General features: G+C 36.0%; 2 protein-coding genes across 5 annotated transcripts in view; one reads left to right on the top strand and one right to left on the bottom strand.

The window, feature by feature from the left end:
• CGGBP1 (CGG triplet repeat binding protein 1) overlaps positions 1-18,246 on the top strand; it is an 80,105-nt gene that overhangs the window by 30,171 nt on the left and 31,688 nt on the right. The gene's annotated exons all lie outside the window — the stretch shown is intronic.
• Positions 1-18,246, bottom strand: part of ZNF654 (zinc finger protein 654) — a 53,278-nt gene that overhangs the window by 33,744 nt on the left and 1,288 nt on the right. For all 4 annotated transcript variants that reach the window (XM_021714096.1, XM_021714095.1, XM_021714094.1 and 1 more), the window contains exon 2: positions 2,821-2,902. The gene's annotated coding sequence lies outside the window, so the exon portion shown is untranslated. The remainder of the gene's footprint in view (positions 1-2,820; positions 2,903-18,246) is intronic.

Raw genomic sequence — 18,246 nt, 5'->3', positions numbered from 1 at the left:
AAAAAAAAAAAAAAAAGTCTACTTGAACAATTCAGAATTTAGGAGATCAGAAATTCATGGAAAATAGAATAAGCCTAAGAGTTTGGTTTTGGTCTTAATGTAAAAACAAAAACCAAGCCAGGCACAATGATTCACACCTATAATCCCAGCACTATGGCAGACAGAGGTGGGAGGACTGCCTGAGCCCAGGGGGTTGAGACCAGCCTAGGCAACTTGGCAAAACCTGTTTTTACAATCAATCAATCAATAACTAGCTGAATGTGGTGGTGCATGCCTGTGGTTCTAGCTACTTAGAAGGCTGAGGCGGAAAGATTGCCTGAGCTCAGCAGGTTGAGGCTGCAGTAGCTGTGACTGTACCATGCAATCCAGCCAGGGTGACAGAGTGAGACTCAAACTCAGAAAAAAAGAAAAAAAAACCCGAAATCAATAGGACTTGAGAACCCACACCCTTCACTGGACAAGCTACATTGCCTGCTGTGAACAGTAATGTGATCACTTGGCCAGGAATGATACCAAGAACTATACTGATTTAACCCATAAAATGATTCTATGAAGCAAGTACAATTATTGTCCCATTTTACAAATCAGAAAACTGATACAGGAATTACACAACTTGCTCAAGATGTCACAGTATGAGTGGCAAAGCTGGAAAACTCAGGGTTGAAATACGGGGGGAGAACAGAAGTTAACACAAATTCAGCTAAGACTCACTATTATAATACTTAAACTGTTGTTGAGGGACCAGCACCGCCCTATTACCTCAGAGCTTGTTAGAACTGCAGTCTATAATGCCTCACCTCACAGCTACTGAACATAATCTAAATGTTAACAAGGTCCCCAGGTGACCTTTATGTACAATAAATTATGAGCAGCAAAATTGTGTTTGTCTTACGTATGGGATAAAATAACACGATCTTCCATTGATATGATACCTTATGAAAGGTGATCAAAGATGAACCACTTTGGGAGACAGGATTTATACTAGTAACATATTTAAAATCTTTCAGAAGGTGACACTAAGGTTGCCAATGAATTATCAAATTGTCAGTCACAAGCCTGGATAATTCACCAGCTTAGAAAATACAAGGTTTTAGGGAAATGTCTGTGGTGGACGACATGTTGGTCCTCCCTAGGTCCCTAGGCTTGGGAAGCACTTACAGCAGTAGGTTTGTTCAGAAAATGAAGGACAATCCCCAGGTAAAGAAAACATGAGAGCAAAAGGCAAAATGCCTCTCTGAGGAGGCAAGAGTTAGAGGCTCATGGAAATTCAGAGTAGCAAGAAGCCATAGCAGGAAAAGTGGCAGAAATGGTTAAGAGATTTTTTAAAAGGGGACGGTAGGAGATGAGCTTTAGAATCCCTAGAGATTAGAGACAGTCAACAGATTAGAGCAGGAGACAGAAAAGAAGGCAAAACCGTGAGCCCTCCTTGGGGAAGTGATTATTTTGATAACTGAATGGGCACCCTGCTTGCAAGAGAAAAAATAAAGGATATAATTCTTCACAAATGTTACATTTTCATACATTTAAAACAGAAGTTGAATACTGTCTCTCATCTACTGCAAACATTTCAGTGTTTCCCATTACCAGTGTTCAGCTGAAATCTCCATGAGGTATTCCCTGACATCCCCACTTAATACTGAAATATCGTTCCCCAGTATCACGGTGCCAGCATCCTCTTTCCCTCATCCTACTTTTTTTCTAAGGCATGTGTCACTTTCTGAAATATTCTTCATTTATAAAGTTTAGATTTATTGTCTTTCTGTGCCTATACTAGAATTAACTCCACAATAGCAGGGTTTTCCTGTTTTGCTTACTACTGTTTTTCCCAGAGCTTAGTGCATAGCACGCTGTGGGGACTCAATATTTGCTGAGTAAAAGCTCAAGAATGGATTGCCAAGAACACAAGTGTCAAAGGAAAAATGGAATTTAAAAGTTAAGAAGTTTTAAATACTTGAATATATGTACTCTAATTGAACATAAGCTCTATAAGAACAGGTATTTTTACCTCTTTTTGCTGGATGTAAGAATGACTAAAGTAGAATTTTCACCATAATGTACCTAATATAGCAATACTGGTTGACCATAAGGCTTTCTTTTAACACCACAATGATAAATGTAAGATGTGTTTGGATATTTTAGTTTTAAGTGGGGTAGTCAGAGACACTTTACCCCTACGGGGAGCTCAAAGGATCCCAGAGAAGTACAGATGAGATAAAAACAAGGAAACAAGAATGGGTCCAGGTACTAGAGTACATTGCTTCCCAATGAAGTAGTAAAAAGATCAAATATTCATTCAACTATAGGAGAGATCTTGAACCCTTTGTCATCCCATCTGGATTTACTCTCTTCTTTCCTATACCAGGTGCAAAAAAAAAAAAAAAAAAAAAAGTCTCCTAGCTTGGGAAGGCTAGTATGAGATGAAAAAAATCAGGGCACATCCAAAGGGAAAAGCAGTTTGGGAGAGACAGGCTGCTGCTAGTCTAACAAATACGAATCCTTTTTCTCCAGGGCTAAGTTCTACATTATAGCAACAGAAAGTTGAATATCGCCCAGGATGTATGCAGGATTCTGAAAGGGTGGTGGCAGCAGGCGTGGTCTGGCAAATGTGCAGTTGGAATCTGGGCTATGAACTGCTTTGGAGTACAGTTCAAGATATATTTCAAGAGTTTTCTTTATCTGCCAGTGTAATAGGATCTTAAACACTGTCACCTTAACAACCATACAAATTTATAAGCAATAAATCAACAATAAACTATATTTAGGGGGAGATTAAGGGCCTGTTTTAAATGCAGACAAAATGTGAAGTAGTAACTGTTTTACCTGGAATGATCCAAGAATATCCTTTAAGGGCTCTTCATAAAACTCATCTCTTCCAAAGAACAGCAGCAACTCAAAGAAACTCCTAGAAAGAATAAGTGAATGATAACTTTCATTGCTTCTTTGAGTTTTGCTCCAGTTTAAAAGATTATCAAGTACTAACAGTGATCCAAGGTCAAATATCCAATTTTAAAATATGTGGTTTTAAAAAACTGTACTGATCACTTAAAATTAATATACTTTCAGCAAGATTTTAAAAGAAGTATCTTCAAGAAAAATACAAATAAATATGCTGAAGTTCTATACCTATTGAATGAAACAAATTTCATTACTCATGCCTAATAATGACCACAGGGCAATACAATTTAACAGCAAACAAGGTCACAGAAACGGTGACTATACATGGAAGGATGATCTAAAATTGGGAACAACGTCTAGCTTCACCTTAGTACAATGGGATGCCAGAGGAAACCCCAAATCTAATTTTTTTCATAAGGATATAAGGGATGGACAAAATTGACACAAAAACATAAGAAAGTTAGAGCATCAAAATGAAACTCTTAGCCAACATTTATATTATAGTGCATACCGCCAACTATATCTATTAAAGTATAACTACATGGTTCCTCAAACTCTTGGGTACCTTGATTATTTCACTCACAACAGGACTACTCACATTCTGTGGCTTCTCCTTTTTAAATAAATTATTTGGAAAATACTGTTGCTAAAGACTTATGTGTTCTTAATTAACGGGAGAAGTAAGAACTATTTCCTAATCATGAACGTGGAAAATTATAAAATTACTTAATATTATTTAGTAATCCTAAAGTAGTAAAAATAACAAATCCCTCAGAAACTTAGATATTAACTCACTTAGCAGATACTCTCAACTAGGAATATCAAAAACATTTTTATAAATGTTTTTGCCGTTAATCAAAGTGAATCACTAAAAACAGCTAAAAATGTAAAATGCAAACATAACCATGAGAATATAATTTTTAAAATTATATAAAAGACCTAAATATCCCACAATAATTACATACTTCTAGATATAGCACAATTACCATACCCTATTAACTTGATATTTTATAAATCTATTTTAAATTTTAAAATATCAACACACCAAAAACCTGAAAACCAATAAAAAGCAAAGTAATACACTAAGAAAGAATCTTTGTTCATTTCCTTAATTTAAGACTTTCCACAAGTAATTTAGGGGGAAAAAAGGTCAACAGCCCAGTAGAAAACTGCAAGAGAAGACTATTTTACAGGAAAGAAATGCAAGTGAATTTTTTTTTCAAACAGAAAAAGATGTTCTATTTTAACTCAATTAAGCTAAAATTATAAAGGTGAAGAGCCATTTTTAAATGTAATTTATCTTTACAAAAATAAAGAAGTTGATGTACTCAGTGTAGCTTTGGTGTGTACCAAAACAGGCCTTAATTGTAAATGGTGCTACCTCTTTTAAGGGCAACATAGTAATAGTCATCACAATTTAAAGTGCACACATACCATTTAACCTAGCAGTTTCACTTACAGAAATTTCATCCTCCAAAACATACACACATAAGTTTACAGGTTCAATGTGAACAAGGATGTACGTTACAAATAGTTTGTAGTCACAAAAAACTGGAAATATCCTAAATGTCTATCCTTAGGGATTAGGTAAATTAAATACATCCATACAATGAACTGTAATGTTAATATTAATGAAAATATTGTGAGAATATAGTTACAGCTACATGAATAAAGAAAAAATTCCAAGATATGTTGTTAAGAAAAGATGCAGCGATATATGACATTATCTTTGTGTGAAGTGGGAGATGGAAGGCACACGCACACCAATACATGAGGTCTATACACTGTCAGACCGTCAGAGGGATATCCAACACATCAGGAAAGGCAATTACCTCTGCACAGGGTAAGTAACGACTATTGGGTCAAGGGTGAAAGAAGAATTATTCTTCATTATTAGCACGTTTGCAATTATTCATTTTACCACTGATCAATACAAAAAAAATCAAAATAACGCTGGAATCTTCTCAATCCCTATTAACAAAGGACTAATTCACATCTATTTCATCTTTAAGCATCTAATGAACCTGTCTCCATTTTTTGTTACTCCAGTTACCCAAAATTTAGGCTCAACACAGCTGCTATTATCATTTCCTAAAACAAATAAATGATCCTTCTACTTGCAGACTTTACAAACTGCTGCTTTGACCATCTAAGCTGAGACACTTGTTTTGAACTGACAATTATTTCAAAAATATTTTAACTGATTGTCAACATCTTTAAATTGTGTCATTTCAGATTAAATTTCAATTTATCTGTACTCTTGTAAAACAGGAAACCCTATAACATAAGACATATTTCTCCATGGTAAAATAAGCTGAGCAGCCACCTTTAGACAGGGCATGGACTCTCCCCTTCCAACTTGACAGTCTCCATCCACTTCTCAGAGTCTCACTCCATCGCCCAGGCTGGAGTGCAATGGCACACGCATGGCCACCCCAGCAGCGACCTGCTGGGCTCTGTCGATCCTTCTGCCTCAGCCTTCCAAGTAGTTGGAATTACAGGCATGTGATTACGCCCGGCTAATTTTTTTTATTTATTGTAGAGCAATGTCTAACCATGTTGCCCAGGCTGGTCTCAAACCTGCAGACTCAGGAAATCCTCTCACCTCGGCCTCCCAAAGTGCTGGGATTACAGGCTTGAGCCACCATGCCCGGCCTTAGCTGATTCTTTATTAGACTTTGCGTATATCTCTATCATAACACGTCAACACATGAAGGAGTTAAATTTGCACTAGATAGAGAGGAGTGAGATTGCATCACAATGTTGAGTAGATAGTACTGACTGGTAGAGCACTTAATTGTATTGAAGGAGAGAGAGATGCAGATTATTAGTACAAATAAAATGTACTATAACAGTAAGTTTATAAATGGGGCATACAGATTTACATGACCTTGTAAATAATCAAAAAATATGGAGGAAAATGTAGAATGATATGTCTGCATTACACGCACCTTAGAGAGGGGAGCCAACATCACAAAAGAGACTTGGGCACTGCCCCACTAGCAGTCACCTTAATAACAAGGTCCAACTCCATGGCAATTATATTAAAATTGGGAAAAAAAATGCATGCAAAATAAGGGTAATTAAAGGCAAAACACATGGTCTGGTTAATTCTTCCTTAAGGGATGATTCAAGTGAGTCAACAAGTATTTATGCAGGAAGAAAAGGCTGAAATCACTAGGGTAAGAACTTAGATTATATGTAGAAAAATATCCTCATGCTACGAACCTGTTATATTTCTTACTGACTACTGTAAATGATCAACTAAATGTTTAGATATCAATTTTTCTAACCTCACTCATGAAAGAAAGCTCTATAAGATGCCGAGTAACAATCCAAAAATAGGACAAAATGGCACCCCAAAATATAAGTAACAGCTTAGAGCAGGACTGGTAAACCAAATGTGACCCAAAGAAGGCCAGTTTTTTATAATGTATGAGGTAAGAATGATTAGCCATATTTTTTTTAACGTAAAAAGACTATTTCGTGGCAGCTGAAAATTACATGAAATTCAAATATCAGTACCAATAAAGGTATTATTGAAACACAGTCATCCACTTACATATTGACTTTGGCTACTTTCACACTACAATGGCAGACTTATTCACCCTCTTGTTCTTTACAGACCCACAGTCCAAAGCCACACTGTTTGGGTTTGAATCTCAGCTCTACCGCTAAAGTGACATGTCACCCTGGGCAAGTTACTACTTAACATCTCAATGCTTCAGTCTCTTCATTTGCAAAAACATAAATAATGATACTAGCCACCTCCTGAAAAGCACGTTGAACAATCCCTGGCACTTAGGGTATAGGTGTTTGCTGATAGCAACATAGTACTACCATTATTAACACTATCATCCAAACTTTCTTCAGAAATACATAAGGAAACACAAGATCCTCAGAGATGTGGTCTGCACAGCTATGCATATATCAATTTTGTTGAAATATAACATACCAATTGTTCTTAAATTACCAAGAATAAAAAAAATCTGATTAAACTCAAGAAGAGGTCCTTCCAAAAATTTTTTTGTATCATAATATTTGTCAGTTTTTAATGCTAAGCATGTTTAATGTGTTTCTATAATATAATGTATGTTTAACATATTAAATGTTTTACCATGCTTAATGTATTAATAGTTATACATTGATCAATCAATTTATTTTAAAAAACTTAGTCCAAATTATAGGTTACCTACAGTTCATTTACCTTACTAGATTGACCTGAACAAATAATGCACAGATGACCTTTGAACCACACAGGCTTAGACTGTGGGGGCCCACTTACACACAGATTTTCTTCCACCTCTGCCAACCCGAGACAGCAAGATCAACCCCTATTTCTCCTCCTCCTCAACCTACTCAGTTCGCGACAATGAGGATAAGGACCTTTATGATGACTCACTTCCACTGAATGAATAGCAAATCTAATTTCTCTTATGATTTTCTTAATAACATTCTTTTCCCTAGTTTACTTTGTTGCAAGAATTCAGTTCATTATAACATCCAAAATATGTGTTAATTGACACATAGAAAATATGTGTTAATGTTATAGTTAAGGCTCCCGGTCAACAGTGGGCTATATAAGTAGCTCAGTGTGACAGAAGTCAAAAGTTATACATGGATAATATGAGGAACACAGGGGTCAGAGGGATGCAGTAGCCTTAACACTCACATTACTCAACTGTACATGAAACACACATAATTTGTAGTGGGACAAATACATTATAAATGGTATGCCTTTTAAATTAAAATAAATCCACCATACACAGTCATAATTATTTGCCTTTCATTAATCAGTATGTTCCTATTTGCTAAGCAAGCTTAATAACTAGAACACTACTGAGACACTACGGAAGCAAACTATATTCTGTCATCTGGACGTTAGGAATTCAGACGACATTTTCCCATACACAGTCATGCATCACCCAATGAAAGGGATACATTCGAAAAATGTGTCCTTAGGCGATTTTGTTGTGTGAGCATCATGAGGTGTACTTACACAAACTTAGATGGTGTAGCCTACTATACACCTCAGCTACAAGGTATAGCCTATTGCTCCTAGGCTGTACACTTGTACAACATGTTATTGTACTGAATGCTACACGTAACTGTAATACAATGGTAACTACCTGTATATCTAAACATGCCTAAAAACAAAAGGTCGAGTAAAAATGTGGTGTTATAACCTGATGGGACCACTGTTATATATCTAGTGTTTCTAACCAAAATGCCATTATGCTGTGCATGACTGTATTACAAACAGTAAAGGTACCAGACTTCCTTAAAATACACAGACATACGGTGTTTGATAGTTATAACCAGAATGAATATTCTTTTTCTTCTTTTTTTTTTTTTTGAGTCGGAGTCTCACTCTGTCACCCAAGCTGGAGTGCAGTGGCATGCTCACGGCCACTGCGGCCTTGACCTGCTGGGCTCAGGTGATCCTTCCACCTCGGCCTTCTAAGTAGCTAGAACCACAGGCATGCGCTACCACGTCTGGCTGATTTTTTGATTTACTGTAGAGACAAGATCTTGCTATTTTGCTCAGGCTGGTCTCAAACCCCTGGGCTCAGGCAATCCTCTTGCCTCCACCTCCTAAAGTGCTGGGATTACAAGTGTGAGCCACTGCGCCCAGCCAGAAATTAATATTCTTTTTCTGGATTTCTGTAGCCACTGCAGTAATTTCTGCACTGCACAAGAATGTGGATTTGTGCATTTATCTACCATAGAAAAATGCCACTAAACATGATAATTAACTGTCATAATACGAGAAATCCACTTACCAATCTAAGTCAAAGAATATTAGGCCTACGTTATGTTTATCAAATAACAATAAAATAAAAATGTATTTCCCACACGTTAAAACACTCAATTCTTAAAAATTTTTTCTATACATATTAACTCTAAATCTGTAGTATCTTATAGAAATTTCTCAGTGTGACTTAACAGTAACAGAGAATTTACTTTGACATACTCAACCATTCCAATACACTTAATCTTCAAAACGTTTTCTTCAGTAACAAGTTTTTACAGAGGAAACAACAGGTTCAGTTTTGTTCATATACATACAGTAGTTTCCACGTATCTGCTGAGGATCTATTCTTAGGCCCATGGTGGATGCCTGAAACCACAGACAGTAGTACCAAACCCAACTTGCTACGGTCATGTTTATGTTCATGTCTTCCATTCAAAAATGTAACACCTTTTCCATCTTAACTAATCACTTATCATGTACTGTGGCCTTAACTTTTGCAGTGCGAGGTATGATAGCAAAACTATCATGAATTTTTTTGTCCTTCTTCACAATTTCTTCTTCACACATCTCCTTACAGTAGCAACCTCAGCATATGATTTTTTTTTTCTTTCCTTATTGAGAATTTTCACCTTTTCATTTAAAGGAAGTACCTTCTGGCTTCTCTTTGGCATATGTGAATGCCCAACATCACTACTCTTGTGCTTTGGTGCCATTATTAAGTAAAGTAAGGATGACTTGAACACAAGCACTGTGCTACCCGGACCAATGGGATAACCAAGAGGGACTAAGTAACTAATGGGTGGGTAGTATATACAGTGTGGATACACTGAACAGAGGGATTATCCATATCATGGGAGGAAAAGCATGAGGTTTGAACACGCTATTCAGAATGGCATGCAATTTTAAAACTTATAAATTGTTTATTTCTGGAATTTTCCATTTAATATTTTCTAACTGCAGACACTATGGATAACTGAAACTGCAGAAAGTGAATCCAAAGATTACTAACAAAGATAAAGAAACTCTACATTGCACTTTCCATAGCATGACAGACCAAGTACCTTTAATGGTTCCCCCTCAGAAAACAAAACACTGAATAAAACAGCCCAGCTTTTGTCTTGACTAAAAATTCAAATAACTACACCAATATATTCTTCCCACCCACCTAACCAGTTAACATTTCTAGACTGGAAGGAAAACTGCCTGTGTGAACTTGGAGCTAAGCAGAAAAAGAGAAAAAAAAATCTTCTTTGAAAATCTTCATATTAGCTATACGGTTCAAAAATTCTTAAGCCAAGAATTTAGTTAATATTGGTCCCAAAGTAATAATATCCCCAGGCACGTGGCAAAAACAAATACAAATCCTTCCAATCTAGGCTTCAACTACCACAAATGAATGTATTTCAAGAAAATATAAATTCGCAATATAAATAAAAATAATAATAAAAATCACAACATACAAGGAAACACAGCACTGTGAGCAAAATCTAACAGAAGAATGTTGGTCCACAAAGAATTTACATGTTAAAATCAGACAGACTATAAAATATGGGAACACAGTTTAAGAAATGATGAAGTATTGAAAATACAGAGAAAGAATATGATAAAAATTATCAGTAGCTGTCAAAACACAAGCAAGAATTAAGAAACAGAAGTGGCATGGAAAAAGAATGGGACAAAGATAATAACTGGACAAGAATTTTCACAATGATGAAAAATTAGAATCCACAGATTTAAAAAAGCCAGGAAATCCCAATAAGGGTAAATATAAAAAGAAATCTGTATCTAGCTAATCATAATAAACTACAAAATACTAAAGAAAAAGCAATGTATAAACAATAAGAGAAAAATATACTGTTTATAAAATGGGAAATTAAATAGACAAGAAAGGTCTAAGACGCAAATTAATAAATATATAGGCTAAAATATTCAACAGCTTGAAGCAATAATAATCACCTCATCCAGGCTTTAAAAACTAGTGCAAAAACACATGATATCATTACATGTAAGTTGGAAGGGAAAGTTTCAGCATTAGTTTCCAGTCTCACTGGATTGAAGGAATGTAAAGAACATATAAAGTACACTTCAGTAAGTTAAGAGCTAAATTTCTCTAAACTAACTTACAAAGTTACATACAGTAAAAGTATGTTCAAGATTTTCTGGACATGGACAGGTAGATTACAAAGTTGAATATCTAGGAAAACCATAAAACAATAAGAGCAAGTGAAAAGGGACTAGGTAATACTACATTTTGAATAATTAAACCACCATTGTACTCACACACAATCGGACAGATAGGCTAATGAAACCAAACTACAAATTCAAAAATAGACCAGTTGTCTGTGAAAATTCAGAATATGGCACAAAATGGCATCTAGAAACTAGATGAAAAGAGCAGGGTGGAAAAAAGTAAACTGAATGTGGTATAAATATGTATTTATTACTTGGACCTTGGTTTTCTGTCCAACCAATCTCTGGCTTTTATAAATAGCCAATTTCTGTCTTTTTTAATAGGCACAGACCATTTATATTTAACGTAATTTTTGTTATGCTCAGGTTTTAACCTTAATAACTGTTTTCTATTTTGTTCTGTTCATTGTTCTGTTTGACTTGTTCTCCACCTTTTTTTTGGATTGAGCAATTTTATGATTCCATTTTGTCTCCCCTTTGGTTTTTCAGTAGTTACCCTTACAAATATACCTTTAAAAATCTCAGCCTAAACTCAAATAATATTATGCTGCTTTAGATGTAATAACCTGTGTGTCTCTTTTGTCATTCATTTAATTTTAAATATAAACCAACAATATTTCATTCATTTAATTTTAAATATAAACCAAGAATATTTCACTACAATCTTTGGTGTATTTATTTGCTTTATTACTAGCATTTAGAAAACATGCCCCATAGCTGGATGTCAGCTTTTGTAAGTTTTATTGAAACATAGCCCCATTCTTCATTTACGTATTTTCTATAGCGGCTTTCTTGCTGCAAGAGCAAAGCTGAATAGTTAAAACTGAAATACTAGGGTGTGCGAGTCTTAAATATCTGGCCTTTAAAAAAATGTTTTGTCAAACCCTGCTTTAGACCATCTATTATATCTTAAAAATAAGTGCTTAGGCCAGGCTCAGTGGCTCAGCCTGTAATCTCAACACTTCGGGAAGCTGAGGCAAGCGAATTGCCTGAACCCGCGGGTTTGAGACCAGCCCGAGCAACTTGGTGAGACTTTGTCTCTACAATAAATCAAAAATTAGCAGGACATGGTAGCACGCACCTCTAGTTCTGGCTACTTGTAAGGCTGAAGCGAAAGGATAGCCTGAGCCCAGCAGGTCAAGGCTGTAGTGGCCATGAGTGTGTCACTGCACTCCAGCCTGGGTGACAGTGAGACTCTGACACACACTGACACACACACACTGACACACACACACACACACACAGTGCTTAAAAATAAGGACAACTGAATTTGATATTTACCTTCAGCTTTTTTTAATTTATTTTATTTATTTAGGTGATCTGTATTTCTGTCCAGCATCTGGTGCTGCTTAAGAAACTTCCTTTAACATTTTTCTGTAGTTCAGGTCTGCTAGAAATGAATTATCTGTGTCTTTGCTTAATGGAAAACATATTTATTTCTCCTTCATTTTAGAAAGATATTTTCTCAAGTTGAGAATCGAAAGGTTTTTTTTCTTCCATCGTTTCAAAGATGTCACTTCATTAGATTTTTCCAAACCGTTTCTAATAATCTGCATTCAAGGTTCATTCATTCTTTCCTTAGCTGGCTCAAGTCTACTAGGGCAGCTGTCCCCAACCTTTTTGGAATCGGGGACCTGTTTCACGGAAGACAGTTTTTCCATGAACCGAGGGGAGAAGGGGAGGCTATGTGCATTACAACCTCACTGTTAATCTGTATTTGCAGTCACTCCCCAGAGCTAGCATCACCGCCTCAGCTCCACCTCAGAACATCAGGTATTAGATTCTCATAAGGAATGCACAACCCAGATCCCTCCCATGCACAGTGCACAACAGGGTTCACACTCCTATGAGAATCTAATGCCACTGCTGATGTGACAGGAGGTGGAGCTCAGGCAGTATCGCCAGTGATGGGGAGCTACTACTGTAAATACTGACAAGGCTCACGGCTCACCTCCTGCTCTGTGACCAGGTTCCTGTATAGTGAACCTATCAAAGGTATGAGCCATTCTCATCTGTTACTGTGTTTATTTCCAGTATTTCCATCTGGCTCTTTCTTAAAGTTTCCATCTCTCTGCTGAGAGAAATCTCCAACTGCTCAAACATGTTGCCTATCTTTTCCATGAGAGCCTTTACATCTGAATCTAATTCTACAGATTGCTTTATCTCTTATTAGTGGGTCTTTGGGTCTTTTGTGTTTTTTAAATGTGTCTATATGTTTGGTTTTTGAAAGGTGGACTTCCATGATATAAGACAGTAAAGACTGAAGTAAACAACATGTATGTGTAAAACCAATCAGGAATTTGTTGTTACTGTCATGACCTTCAGTGCACCACTGGCTTAAAATTCCTGTACTATTATATTATGTTTAGGGTGGAGACTGGGTTGCCAGATGATATTCTAGGCGTTAACCCAAGGTAGAGAGAAAAGTAACCATGTTAAGTAAAGAAATGGAAGATACAAAAAACCTCCACCAACCTTTTATACATAAAAAATACAAGGTCTGCCGGGCTTGGTGGCTCAGCCTGTAATCCCACGCCTTTGGGAGGCTGAGGTGAGTGGATTGCCTGAGCCCGTGGGTTTGAGACCCGCCTGGGGATGCGACACCACATCTCTACAATAAAATAAAAAAAGTAGCCAGGTGTGGTAGTGCGTGCCTGTAATTCCGGCTACTCGGAAGGCTGAGGTGAAAGGATTGCCGGGGCCCAGCAGGTCAAGGCTGCAGTGGCCGGGAGCGGCCACTGCACTCCAGTCTGGGCAACAGAGTGAGACTCCAACTCAAAAAAAAAAAAAATACAAGATCTGAAAGAAAAATACCTTGTATGGGATTAACAGTGGATTTAACACTGTAGAAGATAACACTACTGAAGCAAAGGTATAGTAACAGAAACTTTTTAAAGTATAGCACAAAAAGAAAAAAAATGAACAGAACTGTCATAAGCTGTAGAACAGCTATTGATCCCTTTCCAGTAACATCCCTGAAGAAAATGTAACAGTGGTTTCTTAAAGAAGTTTTCTGAAGAAATTCCCCAAAGTTGACAAAAATGATAAGGTCACAACCACAAATCTAAGAAGCTTAAAATCAAAAAATATGAAGAAAAGTACACAAGACACATTATAACCAATTTTCTTAAAACCAGCAATAAGCTTCAAAAGACACCAGTAAGAAAATGAAAAGACAAACTAAAGTGGGAAAATTTACAAATCACATAACTGATAAAGAATGTGTAATCTAGAATTTATAAAGAACTCTTACAACTCAATAAGAAGGTAAATAATACAATTTAAAAATGGGTAAAAATTTTGTCATTTTGCCAAAGGATACAGTAGCAAATAAGCACATGAGAAGAAGTTTTTAACAACTTCTTGTAGTGGTATCCCATTTTGGTTTTAATCTGCAAATTAAAACCCAAATGGGATACCACTACACAATCACTAGAATTATTATGAAAAAGATAAATAATAAGTATTAGTAAAGAAGTGGAGAAACTGAAACCCCTATAAAATAACTGGTTAGAATTTTAAATGATACAATCACTTCCAAAATAGTTTAGCAGTTTTATAATGTTAAACATGTACTTAAATACATCTAACAATTTCCTGCCTATGTATCTATCCAAAAGAAACGAAAAGATTTGTCTACACAGGACATGTACACAAATGCTCACAGCTAAAAACTGCAAATAATCCTCTAGCCATCAACTGCTGAATGCATAAACAAAATGTAACAAATCTATAAACTTGAATACTATTCAGCACAAAAAGGAATAAGTTACAGATACATGCTACATACAACACAGGTGAACCTCAAAAAACAGTATTCTAAGTGAAAAGAATCATCTATTTTACATGACTGTTTCACAAGACTACTTCAAAATACTTTCACTTGTTCTAAGTGTAAGTAGGTAAAAGTTTACACACTGTGTGACATTGAAATGTCTAGAAATGACAACTGAAATAGAAAGGACAGCAGTGGTTCCCTTGGGCTGGGAAGGCAATAAGGGCTGACAGCAAATGAGTACAAGGGAGCTTTTTGGAGTAATGAAAACGTAAAACTGGATTGTGGTGATGCTGCAACACATTTATTAAAAATTGTGGAATTATATACTGACAATGGGTGAATTATACAGAATTTATACTTTTTAATAAAGCTTTAAAAAGGTAACTAATAATGGGTAAGGAGTGGGAGGTATAGATGAAACAAGACTGACAATATACTGATAGTTGTTGAAGGTGGGTGATAGGTGGTTCCACTATTCCTTCTACTTTTATGTATGTTCGAAAACTGTCATAATAACTTAAAAAAAAAAAAAAACACACTGTTGACAAATGTATGGGAAAAGAAGTGCTCCCTTACACTGCTGCTGGCAAGAATATAAGCTGGTTCAACCTCTATAGAGATTTGGCAACATCCACCGAAGGGATAAATCTCATACTCTTTGATCTAGCAATTCTACTCCTAGAGTACACCTAGGATATACAAATATTCTTATACATAATCCAAAGGCCACTTACACGTGGTAGTTCATTAAAGGGTTGTTGATACAGCAAAAGATTGGAACAAAAACTAGTAGTTCTATCTCTGCACAGGTATCCTCTCACACAAGTCGGTGCTTCTTCTCATCACCTATCTCCTGTCTCTGGGCTCTAGTTATACCTCCTCTTTCCTTGTCCTTCTATTTCTAGAGTTAATAGCAACTTGCCACAATTGCTACTGTCTGGGTTCACCAACCCATCGATTCTCTCAGATTTTCTAACATCTTTAAAAGCGATTCTATGAATTAAATTCCTTTTACTGAATTATCTAGTATGTTTATAGTTTACATTTTTCTAACTGAATCTTGACTGAAATATATCTTAATCAAAAAGAAAATGAAAAAGGAAACCAGTGAATTTGCTGAAGATAATTCCCAACAAGACAAAGAGGAAATTGTTTTTTATCCCAATTCCAAAATTAAAATGAAAAACCTTTTCAAAATATCATGGCTTTAAAAAAAATCTATAGCCAATAGGCTTCATCCAAGAAATTAACTATTTAAAAATATATAATTCAGTGCACTGATCCTGAGAGAATTTATTATAAGAATTCTGTATAAGAAGCAATGAGCAAAATTTTGTCAATTCTACAATAATTACAGAAGCATTTCATTTATTTTTTTCTTCATTCCATAGTGAAGGCTGACAATATAAGGTTGTGGTCTCGTTATATGGACCAAAAATATTAGCAAAAAGGAAGTATAAAAGTTAAAAGGTTCAGATCTGCAGCTTTTCAGTAATTTTGACTTCGCACAAGATTAAGGCATTCAAGTATCAGAAAAATTTAAATATGTATTTATACCCTTCATAAATGACTATATATCTTCTAAAGAATAATTGGTCATCCTAATAGCAGTACCTTTACTCTAGTGCTTTTACTCTAATTTTTGTGTATCTACACTGACCAAGAGAATTACCAAGCGTTCTTTCCTTTAATTACATCAGATAAAACAGTAAATACAAAATTTCAAAACTATACCTGTACATACTTCCATATTCTGATATATAGTAATGTGGATATGAATAGGGTATCTCTCACCTGATCAGTCTCCATCCCTACTTACACAAATATACCAGCTAACAATTCCTCTTTTTGCCCATAAAATGACTGACTAAAGTCTCAAACATTTTACTCTCAAATCAATAAAAAGAGCAACAAAGACCAGAACTACTGTAGACTTTATAAACACTGTCCACTTCGATCAAATTTAAAAAATTTTTTCTTTAATAATAAACTTATTGTGACTTTTTAACTTTATAACCTTTTAAATTTTTTTTTAGCTTTTTTTATGTGTGTGCGTTTTTAGGTTAAAACAAACACATTTGTACAGCTATATAAATTATTTTCTTTATGTTCTTATGTAAGTTTTTTATTTTAAAAATTTTTTATTATCTGTACTTTTAAAACTTTTTTGTAAAAAACTAAGAAACACAGGTCAGGATCATAAATATCACTGTCTTCCATCTCCACATCTTGTCCCACTGGGAGGTCTTCAGGGGCAGTAACACACATGGAGCTGTCATCTCTTATGGTAACAATGCCTTCTTCCATAAAACCTTCTGAAAGACCTGACTGAGGCTGTTTTACAGTTAACTTTTTTGTTTAATAAGCAGAAAGAGTAAAGTCTATCATAACAATAAAGAGCACAGTGCAGCATACACACAGAAACCAGTAACATGGTGATTTATTATCAAATATTATGTTCTGTGCATAAGCCTACATGGTGCATTTTTATATGACTGGCAGAGCAACAGGTTTGTTTCCACCAGCATCACGACAAACATATGAGTAGCACGCTGCACTGTTATGACAGCTAGGACGTGACCAGGAGATTGGAACTTTTCAGCTCCACAGTAATCTTATGGGGCCATCATCTCACATGAAACATCTTCACGTAGCACTTGACTTAACTCTCCTTTCTCCTAGCCATGAGGTGTGCTCTGTCATCAGACTGGCCCAAAAATCTTACCACATTCTCAATATAGTGGTTAACCCAAGCAGAGGGAACATAACCCAGGCTGGGCCAGAGTTCTTCTCAAGATACTTCTGGAACTGAAAGTGCGAGGAAAGGGTATCTTCCTCCTTGATATATTTAAGAAAGCTTAATTCTAGAACTGTCAGCAGCCTGACAGAATGAAGCCCAAAGAAGAAAGATGGAAAGGGAGAGGAAGTTCTAGATGACATTCTGTTTTATCCTCTGTATTCAGAAAAGTCTGAAACAAGTTCTAGTCCTTGTTAAGCTACTTCTAGTAAGTTTTGTCAAGTATAATCAAAAAGTCCAAATAAATTCCTATGTTCCTTTAGACATCATAAAATAAACATTAAAATACTATTTTCTAAATGTAGTTTTATTTATTTTTTGAGTTGGAGTCTCAGTCCGTTGCTTAGGCTGGAGTGCAGTGGCACGCTCCCGGTCACTGCAGCCTCAACCTGCTGGGCTCAAGCGATCCTTCCACCTCAGCCTTCCAAGTAGCCAGAACAAGGTGCACGCTATCAGGCCCGGCTAATTTTTGATTTATTGTAGCGATGAGGTCTCACCAAGTTGCCCGGGTGGGTCTCCAACCTGTGGGCTCAGGTTATCCACTTGCCTTGGCCTCTCAAAATGCTGGGATTACAGGCTGAGTCACTGAGCCTGGCCCTAAATGTAGTTTTTTTAAAAACTACCTCACTATTACAAATCTAAATGATGTTATACTCTAAATTCTCCTTCCCTCCTACAATTTTAAATATAAACAAACAATATTTGACTGATGAGATTTTCTTTAGGATAATTAAGTGATTAGCTGTCTCAAAGAGGAATCTATAAAAGCCAGAATCCAAAGTTCACTGCTCCAGGGCCATTTAATTTCACTGGGGGGGGGGGGGGGGGAAA

The sequence above is a fragment of the Carlito syrichta genome, unplaced genomic scaffold, assembly GCF_000164805.1.
Source record: "Carlito syrichta isolate Samal-C Ts95f unplaced genomic scaffold, Tarsius_syrichta-2.0.1 Scaffold305216, whole genome shotgun sequence".
NCBI lineage: Eukaryota > Metazoa > Chordata > Mammalia > Primates > Tarsiidae > Carlito > Carlito syrichta.
Note: the sequence above shows the minus strand (reverse complement) of the source record. Positions and strands in the feature narration are given on the sequence as shown.